Raw genomic sequence first — 17746 nt, 5'->3', positions numbered from 1 at the left:
ATGAAAGAACGATTCTCACAAGGCGATCTCATTCGCATCTATAAACTACAACAAGAAATATACAATCTCAAACAAGAAACTAAGCCAGTAATTTCATCTCATTTAAAGATTATTTGGGTGGAGTTAGATCTAGACTTATCTTTACCTATGTGTACTTGTCGTATTAAGTGTTCTTGCGCAACTACGTGGAATGCTAGATCTAATAATTAGTTGCTATATATATTTATTTTTTAACTGGATTAAATGATCAATTCGATGTGGTCAAGTCTCTGATTTTGTTAAGGGATCATCTACCTCTACTTAACAAATTTTTCATATGGTTATTCAACATGAGAGGTAACATATTTCTAATGATGAATCTTAATCTCTGATCAATATTGTTGATTCTAAACATTTTGGATCCAAATTTAATTCAACCAAGCTAGGTGCTAGTTGAAGCTAGCGGAAGTATACCTAAACGTATCGCACGCTCGAATATACAACAGAGTCGCCATCGAACTTTATTTATTCCCGAAGAAAAAGGAAAACATCGATAAAACTCGGGGGAAAGAGATATGTTGGGTAAGGAAGTCGGTTATGCAAGGGGAAGATATTAACACCCCAAACATCCATGGTACTCCATTGGAACCGTTTTGATTGTTCTCGCTCGAATAAGTGTGATATCTAAAGATTACTCGTAAAAGGGGAAATGGGGATTAATAGATAATTATGCTCGGTGTGGATTGGGGGCATCATGCCTATATATCCTCATAGTGCAATGAGGAATTCAGAGCTCCGTAGTTCGAAGAACTAGTGGTGGGAGATGAAAAGAATTGGTGATCAAAGTATGGTCTGAACCAAATGATTGTATGATTTGAAACTCCAACAAGGGAGAAAACATGAACCCAAGAGTAAGGTGGCTCTTACCAGTACGTGGGCTAGCAAGGATGCCGCTATAGGGTAATGCCGAAAATACGAAGAAATAAGTGTTTGGAAATGGTCCAAATATCTCTTGGTTCACAAGGTGACGCAAGATGGAGCACAAAGTGTAACACCCCGATAATAATAAAATAATTATTTAAATTGAGTTAATAATATATTTATTAATTTAATTAAATAATTGGAAATTTTATTATTATTATTATTATTGGATTATTATTATTAGTATTGGAAAATATATATAAGTTGGAAATAAGGAAAAGAGCCCATTTGGAGTAAAAAGGTTTTTACGTGAAAAACAGAGAAGCGATTGTGAAAGAGGAAAAAGGGCAAAGAGGCAGAGCAAGAGGAAGAAGGTTGGAGAAGAGAAGAGCTTGGAGCTTGAGATTCGCCGGATTAACTCAGGTAAGGGGGGTTTATCGTCAATTAATGGGTATTATGGGATAATATGTAATGGGTAGTGATAAGCCGTTGATTTGACCCTAATTGGGATTGTTGAATGCTGGAATTACGTTGGATAAACTGTGTTAAAGACTGAAATTGAACCTGTAATTGAGTGTGTTGTAATTCCCCTAACGTATAGCTTTTTACGGAATTGGAATCGGAGGTCCGGAAGTCCTCCAACGGCGGAAAATGCGAAGAATTCTGCATTCTGCCTGGTGTTAGCGCAGGAACAGCTTCTGTCTTGCGTTAACCGGTTAACCCAGGGTGTTAACCGGTTAGCACTATTTTGAATTATGAAAATTTGCTGTTTTGTCTGCGTTAACCGGTTAACCCAGGGCGTTAACCGGTTAACACTGTTGTGATTGCTGAAATATTGCTGTTTGTGCTGCGTTAACCGGTTAACCCAGGGCGTTAACCGGTTAACACTGTTAAGTTTTGGGACAGGAAGCGTGTTGTGCTGCGTTAACCGGTTAACCCAGGGCGTTAACCGGTTAACACTGTTGCAGAGTGGAAAAATTGGCTTTTTAATGTTGTGTACATAATTGAGAGTTGGCCTATGTTGGCGTATGATGTAATAGGGATTATTTCCCGCTGTTTTGAGCAGTATAGGTATTAGTAGAGTGTGCTAATACTGTGTTTAATTATTTGACATGATATGATGTGTTGATGATATATGATGATATGCATAATGCTGTGAATGTATATATTATGCATGTATTTGTGAACGGACTGTTGTATGGCTTAGAGTGTGAGCATATGTCCATTGTGAATTGTGTTGATGTTGCATTGCTAGATGATTAGTGTGCATAGCATAGCCTGTGGGGCTGTAGCTAATTCCCATGGTGAGGAATTAGTGAGTGAATCATTGTGGATTTGTTGTTGATGTTTGCATGCTAGATGATTAGTGTGCATAGCATAGCCTTTGGGGCTGTAGCTAATTCCCATGGTGAGGAATTAGTGAGTGAGTCATTAGATCTCAAATGAGTGGGAATAGTGAGCTTAGTAGCCGTATCTGGATTGATCGGTGAGCTTGAACTATATGTTCAAGAATAGTCGGTACCGCATGTGTGGAGTCTCATTGCATAATGTATGTATGGCGTATAATATGAATGGATGTATTCCAATATTATACGTGTGTTTGTGTTGCTATGGAGTATGATTTGAGATTATACTTGTGTTTTATGTTGGTGTTGAGTATGATGTTGAGCTGATGTGCTGTTACTGATTGTATGTTGTGATTAGGGTGATTAATGTGTTAAATTACTTAACATGACATTATATTCTATAATGCTTATTATATCGATTGAGGAACTCACCCTTACAACTATTTTTCAGGTAACGAGAAATGAGTTGAGTAGAAGCGAATGCTTGGAGTCTAGTGTAGTCTCCTTAGTGGGTCATGCTCTGATAGATGTAACATCGGGAGGGAACCTTTTTAATTATGTTGTTAAAGATTGTTGAACCAGTTTTCATGTAGTATGTTACATGTTTTGACTAATTTGACTTATATCCGCTGCGATTTATGCAAATGTTTAATTGATTAAATAAAGAGCATGACAGTTATTTTGGAACATGGTGTGAATGATTGTGTGACACCCTTAACTGCATAATTACTCTGATATATGTTTATTATTTTAATTAAATATTTGGGGTATTTTAGAAGGGTGTTACATTAGTGGTATCAGAGCATAGTCGGTCGAGTCGAGTCGTAATTATTCTGTTTCCCCTGTACGGTATAGGTGTTGTGTAACCCTATCAGTACTCATTGTTTTAGTTTGTTTGGGTTTTCAGAATAGAGATGGCTGGAAGAGGTAGAGATGATGCTGCGATTGCTGAGGCTCTGGGTATGCTAGCTGGAGTACTCGGAGGGAATCCGAATGTTGTGGGAATGGGAGCTGCTCGTCAACTGAGTGAGTTCCAGAAGAACAATCCTCCAATGTTCAAGGGAGCATACGATCCTGATGGCGCTCAGAAGTGGTTGAAGGAGATAGAGAGAATCTTCCGAGTGACTGAGTGTGCCGATAACCAGAAGGTCAGGTTCGGTACGCATATGCTGTCAGAAGAAGCTGATGATTGGTGGGTTGCTACCCGCACTGAGTTGGAAACTGCTGGGAATGCTGAGATCACTTGGGCTGTATTCAGAGAGAGATTTCTGAGGAAGTACTTTCCAGAGGATGTTAGAGGGAAGAAAGAGATAGAGTTCTTAGAATTGAAGCAGGGCAATCGGTCTGTTACTGAGTATGCTGCTAAGTTCACAGAGCTGTCGAAGTATTATACTCCCTATAATGAGGTTGCTGGAGAATTTTCGAAATGTGTGAAGTTTGAGAACGGGTTGCGTCCTGAGATCAAGCAGGCTATTGGATACCAACGGATCAGAGTGTTTTCTGACTTGGTTGACTGTTGCAGGATTTTTGAACAGGATTCCAAAGCCAGAGCAGAGAGCTATCAACAGAGAGTTGATAGGAAAGGCAAGAATCAGAATGATCGTGGAAAACCGTATGCAGCTGACAAAGGTTTCCAGAAGCAGAGTGGGATGAAGAGGCCTAGTGGGGGAGACTCTAGTGCCCCTGCTAAGTGTTATAGATGTGGTCGGGCTGGACATCGTGTCCATGAGTGTACCAGTGCTGAGATAAAGTGTTTCAAGTGTGGAAAAGGTGGTCATTTGGCTGCAGAGTGTCGGTTGAAGACTGTAACTTGTTTCAACTGTGGAGAGTTGGGTCATATCATTCCACAGTGTCCTAAGCCGAAGAAAGAGAATCAGTCAGGAGGCAAGGTCTTTGCTTTATCGGGTTCTGAGACTTCTGCAGATGATCGTTTGATCCGAGGTACGTGTTATATTAATGGCTTTCCTCTTGTAGCTATTATTGACACCGGTGCTACTCATTCCTTTATATCTTTGGATTGCGCTGTGAAACTTAAGTTAGAGATATCTGAGATGCTTGGAAGTATGGTGATTGATACTCCTGCAAAGGGTTCAGTGACTACTACTTCAGTTTGCTTGAGTTGTCCTTTGAGTATTTTTGGTAGAGACTTTGGGATAGACCTTGTGTGTCTTCCACTAGTGCAGATTGATGTTATCTTGGGTATGAACTGGTTGGTGTTTAACCGAGTCTATATCAACTGTTTTGATAAGACTGTGATATTTCCTGAGAGTGAGGAAGGAAAGAGTTTGTTTCTATCAGCCAGGCAGGTGAATGAGGAAGTAGCAGATGGGGCAGAGTTGTTTATGCTGTTAGCGACTCTGGAGGCTAAAGATAAACTGGTGATTGGCGATCTAGCAGTGGTGTGTGATTTTCCTGATGTGTTTCCTGAAGAAGTGAATGAATTGCCGCCAGAGCGTGAAGTTGAGTTTTCGATTGATTTGGTACCTGGTACTAGACCGATATCGATGGCTCCGTATCGTATGTCTGCTGTTGAGTTAACTGAGTTGAAGAGTCAGTTGGAAGATCTGTTGGATAAGAAATTTATTCGTCCGAGTGTGTCACCGTGGGGTGCACCAGTGTTGTTGGTTAAGAAGAAAGAAGGTACTATGAGGTTGTGTGTGGACTACAGGCAACTGAATAAAGTGACGATCAAGAATCGGTATCCTTTGCCGAGGATTGATGATTTGATGGATCAGTTGGTTGGTGCGAGTGTGTTCAGCAAGATAGATTTGAGATCTGGGTATCATCAGATACGTGTGAAAACTGAGGATATTCAGAAGACTGCTTTCAGAACAAGGTATGGACATTATGAGTATTCTGTAATGCCTTTTGGTGTGACTAATGCGCCTGGAGTATTTATGGAGTATATGAATAGGATTTTCCATCCGTACCTAGACAAGTTTGTTGTGGTGTTTATTGATGATATTTTGGTGTATTCGAAGTCTGAAGAAGAGCATGCTGAGCATTTGAGAGTGGTTTTAGAAGTTCTACGAGAAAAGAAGTTATTTGCTAAACTCTCTAAATGTGAATTTTGGTTAGAAGAGGTTAGTTTTCTTGGTCATGTGATTTTAAGGGGCGGTGTTGCTGTTGATCCTTCTAAGATAGAAGCGGTGTCTAAGTGGGAAGCTCCGAAGTCTGTTGCTGAGATTCGAAGTTTTCTTGGTTTGGCTGGTTATTATAGGAAGTTCATTGAGGGATTTTCTAAGTTGGCGTTACCGTTGACGATGTTGACTAGAAAGGGACAAGCGTTTGTTTGGGACTCAAAATGTGAAGAAGGTTTCCAAGAGTTAAAGAGAAGGTTGACTACTGCTCCTATTCTGATATTACCGAGTCCGTCGGAATCATTTGAAGTTTACTGTGATGCTTCATTGTTGGGTTTAGGTGGTGTGTTGATGCAGAATAAGCAGGTTATAGCTTATGCTTCGAGACAACTGAGGGTTCATGAGAGGAACTATCCGACACATGATTTAGAGTTGGCAGCTGTGGTATTTGTTCTGAAATTATGGAGGCATTACTTGTATGGGTCAAGATTTGAGGTTTTCAGTGACCATAAAAGTTTAAAGTATTTGTTTGATCAGAAAGAACTGAATATGAGACAGAGGAGATGGTTAGAATTTCTGAAGGATTATGACTTTGGTTTGAATTACCATCCGGGTAAAGCAAATGTAGTGGCTGATGCGTTGAGTCGGAAATCATTGCATATGTCTATGTTAATGGTTAAAGAATTGGATTTAATTGAGCAGTTTAGAGACTTGAGTTTGGTGTGTGAGAGTACTCACAATAGTGTTAAATTGGGAATGTTGAAGTTAACAAGTGGTATTCTGGATGAGATTAGATAGGGTCAGAAATCCGATGTGCTTTTGGTTGATAAGTTGACTCTAGTGAATCAAGGTCAAGGTGGTGAATTCAGAGTTGATGAGAATGGTATTTTGAAATTTGGTAATCGGGTGTGTATTCCAGATGTTACCGAACTTAAGAAGAGTATTCTTGAAGAAGGACATCGTAGTGGCTTGAGTATTCATCCTGGAGCTACGAAAATGTATCATGATTTGAAGAAGTTATTTTGGTGGCCGGGGATGAAAAGAGAAATTGCGAGTTTTGTTTATTCCTGTTTGACTTGTCAGAAGTCAAAGATTGAGCATCAGAAGCCGTCTGGGCTAATGCAACCGTTGGCTATTCCAGAGTGGAAGTGGGATAGTATCAGTATGGATTTTGTTTCTGGTTTGCCGAGGACAAATAAGAATTTTGAAGCCATTTGGGTGATTGTTGACAGATTGACAAAATCGGCTCATTTCATTCCGATCAGAATGGATTATCCGTTAGAGAGATTAGCTGAGTTGTATATTGAGAAGGTTGTAAGTTTGCATGGTATTCCGTCGAGTATTGTTTCGGACAGAGATCCTAGATTTACATCGAAGTTCTGGAAAGGTTTGCAGAGGGCTTTGGGAACTAAGCTGAGATTGAGTTCTGCATATCATCCGCAGACTGATGGTCAGACTGAGAGGACGATTCAGTCATTAGAGGATCTTTTGAGAGCTTGTGTTTTGGAAAAGGGAGGTGCTTGGGATTGTTATTTACCTTTGATCGAGTTTACCTACAACAATAGTTTTCATTCGAGCATTGGGATGGCGCCGTTTGAAGCTTTGTATGGTAGGAGATGTCGGACACCGTTATGTTGGTATGAGTCCGGTGAGAGCGCTGTGGTTGGACCGGAGATTGTTCAACAAACTACGGAAAAGATTAAGATGATTCAGGAGAAGATGAGAATTGCTCAGAGTCGTCAGAAGAGTTATCACGACAAGAGGAGGAAGTCACTTGAGTTCCAAGAGGGAGATCATGTGTTTCTTCGTGTTACTCCGATAACTGGTGTTGGTCGAGCTTTGAAGTCGAAGAAGTTGACACCTCGATTTATTGGTCCTTATCAGATTTTGGAGAGGATATGGGAGGTAGCCTATCGTGTCGCTTTACCGCCGTCACTTGCAAATTTGCATGAGGTTTTTCATGTGTCTCAGTTGAGGAGGTACATTCATGATCCGTCGCATGTAGTCCAAGTGGATGATGTACAGGTGAGAGATAACCTGACTGTTGAAACATCACCTATGAGGATCGAGGATCGAGAGTTGAAGCAGTTGCGGGGTAAAGAGATTGCCTTGGTGAAGGTAGCTTGGGGAGGACCAGCAGGTGGCAATGTGACTAGGGAACTTGAGAGCAAGATGAAGGAGTCTTACCCAGAGTTGTTCGCTTGAGGTATGTTTTCGAGGACGAAAACTCTTTTAGTGGGGGAGAGTTGTAACACCCCGATAATAATAAAATAATTATTTAAATTGAGTTAATAATATATTTATTAATTTAATTAAATAATTGGAAATTTTATTATTATTATTATTATTGGATTATTATTATTATTATTGGAAAATATATATAAGTTGGAAATAAGGAAAAGAGCCCATTTGGAGTAAAAAGGTTTTTACGTGAAAAACAGAGAAGCGATTGTGAAAGAGGAAAAAGGGCAAAGAGGCAGAGCAAGAGGAAGAAGGTTGGAGAAGAGAAGAGCTTGGAGCTTGAGATTCGCCGGATTAACTCAGGTAAGGGGGGTTTATCGTCGATTAATGGGTATTATGGGATAATATGTAATGGGTAGTGATAAGCCGTTGATTTGACCCTAATTGGGATTGTTGAATGCTGGAATTACGTTGGATAAACTGTGTTAAAGACTGAAATTGAACCTGTAATTGAGTGTGTTGTAATTCCCCTAACGTATAGCTTTTTACGGAATTGGAATCGGAGGTCCGGAAGTCCTCCAACGGCGGAAAATGCGGAGAATTCTGCATTCTGCCTGGTGTTAGCGCAGGAACAGCTTCTGTCTTGCGTTAACCGGTTAACCCAGGGTGTTAACCGGTTAGCACTGTTTTGAATTATGAAAATTTGATGTTTTGTCTGCGTTAACCGGTTAACCCAGGGCGTTAACCGGTTAACACTGTTGTGATTGCTGAAATATTGCTGTTTGTGCTGCGTTAACCGGTTAACCCAGGGCGTTAACCGGTTAACACTGTTAAGTTTTGGGACAAGAAGCGTGTTGTGCTGCGTTAACCGGTTAACCCAGGGCGTTAACCGGTTAACACTGTTGCAGAGTGGAAAAATTGGCTTTTTAATGTTGTGTACATAATTGAGAGTTGGCCTATGTTGGCGTATGATGTAATAGGGATTATTTCCCGCTGTTTTGAGCAGTATAGGTATTAGTAGAGTGTGCTAATACTGTGTTTAATTATTTGACATGATATGATGTGTTGATGATATATGATGATATGCATAATGCTGTGAATGTATATATTATGCATGTATTTGTGAATGGACTGTTGTATGGCTTAGAGTGTGAGCATATGTCCATTGTGAATTGTGTTGATGTTGCATTGCTAGATGATTAGCGTGTATAGCATAGCCTGTGGGGCTGTAGCTAATTCCCATGGTGAGGAATTAGTGAGTGAATCATTGTGGATTTGTTGTTGATGTTTGCATGCTAGATGATTAGTGTGCATAGCATAGCCTTTGGGGCTGTAGCTAATTCCCATGGTGAGGAATTAGTGAGTGAGTCATTAGATCTCAAATGAGTGGGACTAGTGAGCTTAGTAGCCGTATCTGGATTGATCGGTGAGCTTGAACTATATGTTCAAGAATAGTCGGTACCGCATGTGTGGAGTCTCATTGCATAATGTATGTATGGCGTATAATATGAATGGATGTATTCCAATATTATACGTGTGTTTGTGTTGCTATGGAGTATGATTTGAGATTATACTTGTGTTTTATGTTGGTGTTGAGTATGATGTTGAGCTGATGTGCTGTTACTGATTGTATGTTGTGATTAGGGTGATTAATGTGTTAAATTACTTAACATGACATTATATTCTATAATGCTTATTATATCGATTGAGGAACTCACCCTTACAACTATTTTTCAGGTAACGAGAAATGAGTTGAGTAGAAGCGAATGCTTGGAGTCTAGTGTAGTCTCCTTAGTGGGTCATGCTCTGATAGATGTAACATCGGGAGGGAACCTTTTTAATTATGTTGTTAAAGATTGTTGAACCAGTTTTCATGTAGTATGTTACATGTTTTGACTAATTTGACTTATATCCGCTGCGATTTATGCAAATGTTTAATTGATTAAATAAAGAGCATGACAGTTATTTTGGAACATGGTGTGAATGATTGTGTGACACCCTTAACTGCATAATTACTCTGATATATGTTTATTATTTTAATTAAATATTTGGGGTATTTTAGAAGGGTGTTACACAAAGAGGTAGTGTATTTGGCTCAAAGATAACTGGTATATCACATGGAGTGAATGAAGGTAGTATGTGAATGCATCATGGAGATGAACAGAATGAAGTGACCAAAGTCACGGAAGTGAAAGATTTGGTAACAATGACTGGAAAGTGTAATTTGAAACCGAAGGTTAAGGTATATTGGAATCCATATGAGAAATTGGATTTGTACCATATAGAGAAACAACATTAAACGATACATGGACTAGCATGGTTGCCACTATCTGATATTTAGCCAAAAAAAGAAGGAATTAAATGTCTGGGTATAAGCCAAACTACTCTAGGGACAAAATCAAAACACACAAACAAGTACATACAATTACAAGATATGGCTCAAATGAGCAAAGTGAAAAGGACATAAACATAAACAAGTTATATGAAATGTAAATGGCAATGAATGATAAAGGACTGAAATTTAAATTGCATAATAGTAAATAACTTGAAAGTAAAGCAATATTAACAAGAGTTGGTCAAATGTTAGTCAAAAGTTAGTGGTGATTTTTAATTGATTAAGTCATTCTTTGGAGAACACTCAACCATTCATTCACAAGTATGAATCCTTAAACCAAGACATCTTCCATGAGAAGGGCTCCAACTTGGATAATTCAACAAGTATGCCACTAGCTCCCATGAAAGGAAAAAAGGTCAAGTCTCCACACAATTCCATGAAGAATGGGAGACTTACAATCTCACTTACTAGAATGTTATGCCTTGTGGGTCAAATTTAGCTCTATGTTAAGCAATCGTAATTGGACTTATATAGAAGTCATAACTATCTGAGGTCGGGAAATAAAAATATAGGTGTTAATGCATGTTAGAGATTTGGTATGAAGAACCAAACTCCTAAAATATACCACACACTAAAAAAATGGGGGGGGGGGAGGGTTATCTCAGTCATACTTGTATTGATTCATCTGACACAAGGTCATTGATGAATCAATTAGCCTTTGGACATTAGAGATTTCATTGGTCAAATGAGAGAATGTGGAAGAATATGGATGAAGATGAAGAGGGATGGGAAGATAGAAACAAAAATTGATCATGAGAGGAATTTCATCAAATCAAAACCATGCATTCATTTTGCGAGATGAAATGTACATTTCATCAATCCCCTAAATCCAATGATTTTGATTCAACAAAAGTCAAATCAACAATGACCAAGGCCCAAACAGAAAGTCAAACATCACAAGACCATAAAAATGGCTCAAAAATATTTTCAAACATTTAATCAATTACAAATGAATTAAAATACATTTTAATTTGGTCAAAACCTAAAATCCCTTCAAAATATCAAATAAATGGCCAAGGAATTTATCCTAGGTCAAACAAGGTCAAAAGATCTTAGACAAAATTTCACAATTTTTAAAAAGTCAGAAGTATTTTTAAACAATTAAAAATATGCAAAAAAACATTTAATTCATGAAAAATACCAAAATTAATCAAAAAAAAAATATTAATTCAGAATATGAAAGAGAAAAGTATTTAAAGATTTTTGGTGAAAGTCCCATATTTTTTGGATTAAAAATGAAATTTATGAATTAAATAAAATAAGTTGATTAAATGGATATTCAGAAAATACAAAAAAAACAAGGGCCATCAGATCTCCCTCATTAATTGAGGTGGCAGATCTGATGGCCAAACACACACTTCCATCAAATGCCTCAGCTAACGCGTGTACACGCATGGTACTCAAAAGCAAGGACCAGGATTAGAACGTGGATTCATGATCAGATGATGAGATCACATGTAGAAAATGATAGTGCTTGATATTTAGCCTCAGGAGATGACTTGGAAATGGTTTGTTGTTTCTTTGCAGGCCATGAGATTAAAGAGGATCCTAGAAATAAGCAATGACCTGAAATTGATTTCTTTGAATCTAGGCACCCTGCCCAATTAACATCAGAAAATTCGAGAATCTGTAATTCTTATTTTCAAAAAAATAGAAGACCTCTTCCAGGATTACTCTTCAAGTAATGGATCACTTTACAAGCAACATGATAGTAGATCATTGTAGGATTGTGTAAGAATTGACTAAGCTGATGTGTAGCATATGTGATGTATGAGGTATTGAGATAGAGTAAACACTCAATTAGTCTTTTATAAGGTCCAATGTCCTTAAAGGATTTACCATTATCAACATGGAGTTTAATTGAAGAATCAAGAGGTGTGGCATCTGGTTTAGATCCAAGAAGGCCATATTCTTGCAACAAATCTAGACAATATTTTCTTTGAGAAAAATAAATTTCTTCCTTTGAGTGAGCTACCTCTAAATCAAGGAAATTTTTCAGCAATCCCAAATCTTTGATATTGAAAATTTTATCAACTAAAACTTTGATTCTATCAAATTCTTTCATAGAATTTCCAACTAGTATAATGTTGTTAACATATACTAAAATGGATGTAAAACTATCATTAGTTTTAAAGGTGAAGAAAGTATAATCATAAATTGATTGTGTGTAACCTTGTTGAATCAGTAAGGCAGTTAACTTCTCATACCATTTTCGACTAGCCTATTTCAAATCATAGAGACTCTTCAGCAATTTACATACATGATTGGGCTTGCCACAAGGAACTCCTTCAGGTATTATCATATAAACGTATTCTTGCAATTATTCATATCAAGTTGGTGCATAAACCAATTGTGAATAGAATCAGTGGCAAGTAAAGTTCTGACTGTTGTAAGTTTTTCTACAGGAGAAAAAGTGAAAGAAAAAAAATCCAATACCTTAATTTGATTGTAGTTATTGGCTAGAAGCCTAGTTTTATATCTCTCTATTGTATCATCAGCTTTGTGATTCACTTTTAAAAACACACTTGCTACTAATAGGTTTGATATGAGATGGCAAGTCAACTATGTTCCAAGTTCCATTTTTGTTCAATGCTTCTAACTGATATGTCATAGCTCCACGTTGATTTTCAATGAGTTTAACAAAATTGATAACATGTTATCTAGCTTTAGACTTGTATTTCATGAGAGTGGTCCAAGTGTATCTACTACAAGTGATTACAATATGAATTATAAGAAAATAGGCTTCCAAGTTTTCAAGAACAAACCATATTTTCTCGCCAAGTGTTTCTCAATCTCTTCAATTCTTAATATATGAATCACACAAACTCAATGTGTTTAAAGTATTTAGCAAAGGCTGCCAAATCCCTAAGATATAATTCTAAATTTTTTTACACTTTGGTTCTCACTAGGATTTATACCTTATGCAACTTGTCTCTCTCAGTAACAAATTAAAAAAAAAACATATTAATAATTAACAAAATATTAATTGATCCAAGATATGATCCGTTAACAAACAAATCGACGAACAAATCTGAAAATGTTAGTATTAAAATATGTAATTTGTCTTTCTCTTTTCTCATTTGAGGTTTTAAATCATATTGCAACAATAAAAATAAATTAATTTAGAAAGTTATTAAGTGTTCATTATATATAATATTTATTTATTAAACACTTAACGAAAATGAGATACAAATAAAAGAAAAACCTTAAAAGAGGATAAGTGATTTTTGTCCACTCTACCATTTTATTGTGGAGATTCAACATAACTTGTTTGATGTATAATACCATAAAGCATAAAATTCAGAAATACTAAATTTAAGACCATTTTTTGATCTAATAATCTTAATTTTAGCTCCAAATTGATTTTCAATGAGTTTAACAAAATTGATAACATGTTGTCTAACTTTAGACTTAGATTTCATGAGAGTGGTCCAAGTGTCTCTACTACAATCATCTACAACAGTTAAAAAATATAGGAATGACCATGCCAGGATTTCACAGTAAGAGGTCCCCAAATGTCAAAATGGATCGTATCATAAGGATGTGAAGCTCTATTGTTGCTAACAATATATGGAAGTTTTCTTTGTCTATTATAATGGCACACATCACAAACATGTTTATTATTAATTGTAATGAAAGGAAACTTTGAATGAAAAGCTAACAATTTATTGTGAGACAAGTGTCCTAGTCTAAAATGCCACAAGGCTTTATCAGGTAGTGAAACATTGGTTGCTAAAACAAGATTATTCTTAACATGCAAGTTCTTATCTCCTAGTGTTAAGTACTATAATCCATCATTCCTTTCAGCATAACCAACCATCTTTAGTGATGTTTTGTCCTGAATGACACATTTGGAACCCAAAAAATTGACATTACAATTTGAGAATTCACATAGTTTTGAAACAGATAAAAATTTAAAGAAAATTAAGGAATTAACAAAACATTTGATACAATAAATCCAAGAGGAAAGCTAATTGTACCAGAATGCTTAGTAGCTAAATATTGATCATTTGGCCACCTAACATTGATAGGAATGATTTCACTGTAAGAGTGAAACCACTTGACCGAACCACAAATGTGATATGTAGCTCCTGAATCGGTGACCCAAGAGCCAATACTACAACTATGCAAACAATAATGAGAATTACCTGCTGAAGAATGGCCATCAACAACCTTATTTGAATAAGCATTCCCTACAACTTGGAAAAGACTAGACTTCTTAAGCAAATTCGTTAGAACTCCAAATTGATCATGGGTCATAGGGGAAGAATCGTCCTTGATATCAGTGTTGTTGGGAACTGATCCAATTTCACTTCCATCAGAGGTAGCATTGCATGCTGTAGATGGGAATTATTTTTGCATGTGGGGTGGAACATCATGTTTCTTAAAGTAGTTATCCACAATGTGATTAGTTTTACCATAAAACAAGCACACACTAGTGTTGTACCCCAAAATTTACCCTCAACTTTTTCATTATTCCATCCAACCTCTTGACTTAGGGATCAGCTGCATACATTAACAACTCATTCATATGCATAAGTCATTCCATTAGTGGATCACCATAGATTCAAAATTCATGGCTTGTCGAGGCAGGGTTTACAGGTGGGATGAGTTCAAAGGTGTGACTTGGACTTTCATTAAAGCATAGGGGATGTGAAACCCTAATTGCTTAATGGTGGAGGTATGAATTCAACAAGGTGACATCTAAGCTATCCTCAGGGGACCTCAAAACCCTGATTCTTGATGATATGATGATGGATCCTATGGAGCTTCCTCGGGCCTTGCCTTGGTCCTCAATGTTGGTGTAAGCCCTAGAGGCCAATACTTTTGGTACTTGTATCGAATTATTTATTAATAATAAAAGGATTTTCCTTTATTATGTTTGTTTAATAGAGTCCCTAGAATAGCTAGTCCGTTTAATGTATCAAGTATGACTTAATCATCAGATCACATTAAACATAAGGACACTATTCTTAAAGTATCCGTAGTCGAGCTTTATTGTGAAGTGGGATAACATTAAAGCATGAAGACTATTATGTTTATAGACTGATGATCACATCTCATGGATCATGGATAAGGAGTTATCAAGTCTTAAACATATGTATGAATATTAAGAGTAATATTTATACTGGATTGACCCGCTATGAGAATACTATATAGAATGTTATGCAAAGTGTCATAAGTTATTCTCATGGTGATAATGGTGTATACCACCCTTCGACCTGAAACCATTATGGACCCTAGATGTAGAGTCAAGTGCCTTATTGCTGATCAAACATTGTCCGTAACTGGATGACCATAAAGACAGTTGATGGGTACTCCACGAAGCATGCTAAGAGACATGAGTGACCTAGATGGAATTTGCCCATCCTGCGTAACAGGATAAATGTCTATGGGCCCAATATTGAACTGGACAAGGATGACACGGTCTATGCCTTCTGTTCAATATAGACATAAGGGCAAAAGGGTAATTATACACATAATTATTATCACAGAAGAATTTGTCAGATAACATGACATTTTCGTGTCTTGGGTAGTGTAGCGGGGTATTCGTTACCATTAGAGATATTGACTAAATCCAAGGTAAACCATACAAGTTGAGTCGCCACCTCACTTCTATTTATCCAAAGGAATGGTTAGAAAGCGAACAAAAATCTAAAAGTTTTATCGAATTAAAAACTAGTAAAAATGTCAGAGATCTAGGTAAGGGGGTTGGTTATGCAATGAGAAGGTTTTAAGCACCCAAACATCCTAGGTACTCCTAGGGAGCCCTTTTCACATTTGTTGTAAGGTTGGTATTTTGTGAAAATTTGTTTGTGCAAACATGATTGAAGAGATGAGAAGAGAATATACAAGTTTATTTACATTTTTGTGTTTAGATGGATAAACCCATTGCCTACGTACCATCTTAAAAAAAGATTAGGATCAAAACCTCGTAGTTCGGGGTAAAAAATCTCAAAATGAGTTGGTGAATTGATTGGCCCAAAAGCCTTAAGGTCTTTTGTTATCCAAGGGAGAAAACTCAACCTAAAACCACAAATCCACCATGTGAGGATAGCTTCAACATGCTAGTGAGGGGTTAACCCTATAATAAGCATGGAAGACTCATTGTCCATCACTAAGGATATGGGTGAGTATTACATCTACCTCAAGGATAACTCAAACCTAATAGCTAAAGGTTATGAAAAGTTTTGATTAAGGGAGTGGCCATTGAAACCACAAAAGTATTTGAATGAGTTATATTTACCAATGAAAAGTATTTACAAAATATGGTCAAAGTTGATTTAAGAGTTCAATTCAAAATAAGTATTATGAAAAGAAAGTTTGAAAATCAAAAGCATAAGGCTTAGGTTTCTAATGTTTGAAAAGAAGTGTTAAATGTTTGCACAAAAGAGTTTTGGCTTGGGTTAGAGTGGAGGGAAGAAGAAGAATGGCTAAGGTCCTAATCATACAAGAGATTGTAGAAGCAAGCTTCAATCCAAAAAGTATTTTGATGAAGACAACATGTATCAATGCAAAAAGAGAAGAGCTTCAAAGATATTTCAAGCATCAAAGTTATCAAGCCACATATGCATGAGAAACATTTTGATCAAGCTTCTTTTTCAAGTCAACCGTTTGCAAGATTGTTGATTCGCTTCTAAGGTATATCTAATTCACTCTTAGATTAGTATATAAGTGTTCAACAATCATGATCTGCATTTGCATTTTTAACATAACCATTTGTTAACATGTTGAATTGATATACACATTTTTCTTAAAGTATTTTTCTGCATTTCAACAGTGTTAACCGGTTAACCATATGGGTTAACCGGTTAACGACCCAGTTTTTTGAAATCCTCTGTTAACGTTATATGCGTTAACCGGTTAACCCATTTGGTTAACCGGTTAACACTGTTCGTTTCAGTGAAAAATTATTTCCAGAAACTTGTACCTTTTCATCACTTTTTATGAGAAATTTATACCTCTTTGAAAAGGTGTTTTGGCAATATAAATTCTTGAATTTTCAAAATGAATTTTCACCTCCAAGAATTTTCATACAAACTTAAGATAATCACTCTTTCATATTTCCTTCAATATTTCATAAAAGTGTTCATAATCAAATTTTCATCTTATTCCATTTTTGAACACTTGTATATTATTCATTGAGTGAATTATTTATCTAAGGAGAAGATCAATCAAGAGAAGATTGATAATACTACACTTTGTTAAAATCATCAAAAAGACTTATTTCTGTTTTGACTTGTGATCCAGGATTGTTGGACACAAGGGTTAGTGTTGAAGAGGATTGTTCTTCATACACTTGTTTACCTATAGGTTAGATAGTAAGCATCACCATTGGTGTGAGTAGGCTGTACCATAATTCTAACTATAGTGAAATCTCTTTCGAGTCGAAAGGGGAGTGGATATACCTTCGGATTGTGAAGGGAACCACTATAATTTCCGGTGTCTTTTTACTTTCCGCAATTTATCTTTCCGCACTTAAACATAAAATAACCAAAAACCGGAAACAAGTTCGAAGAATTTTTAACCACCTAATTCACCCCCCCCCTCTTAGGCGCATTTACAACTTACAATTGGCATCAGAGCAAGTTATAGGTAACTTGTTCCTAGAGATCCAGCATGGCTTCCGCAAGCATAAACCCGGTTTTCAAAGACGGTGGAAGTAGCAACAAGCCCCCACTCTTCTCCGGAGAATATTTCGATTTCTGGAAAATCAGAATGAAGGCACATCTTGAAGCCCAAGGGGAAGGTATATGGGAAGCAGTTGAAGAAGGTCCACACAAACCGGTGAATGTGGTGAATGGAGTTGGTACCCCAAAGTTGAAAAACACTTATGACGAAGA

The sequence above is a fragment of the Lathyrus oleraceus genome, chromosome 3, assembly GCF_024323335.1.
Source record: "Lathyrus oleraceus cultivar Zhongwan6 chromosome 3, CAAS_Psat_ZW6_1.0, whole genome shotgun sequence".
NCBI classification, from domain to species: Eukaryota; Viridiplantae; Streptophyta; class Magnoliopsida; order Fabales; family Fabaceae; genus Lathyrus; species Lathyrus oleraceus.
Note: the sequence above shows the minus strand (reverse complement) of the source record.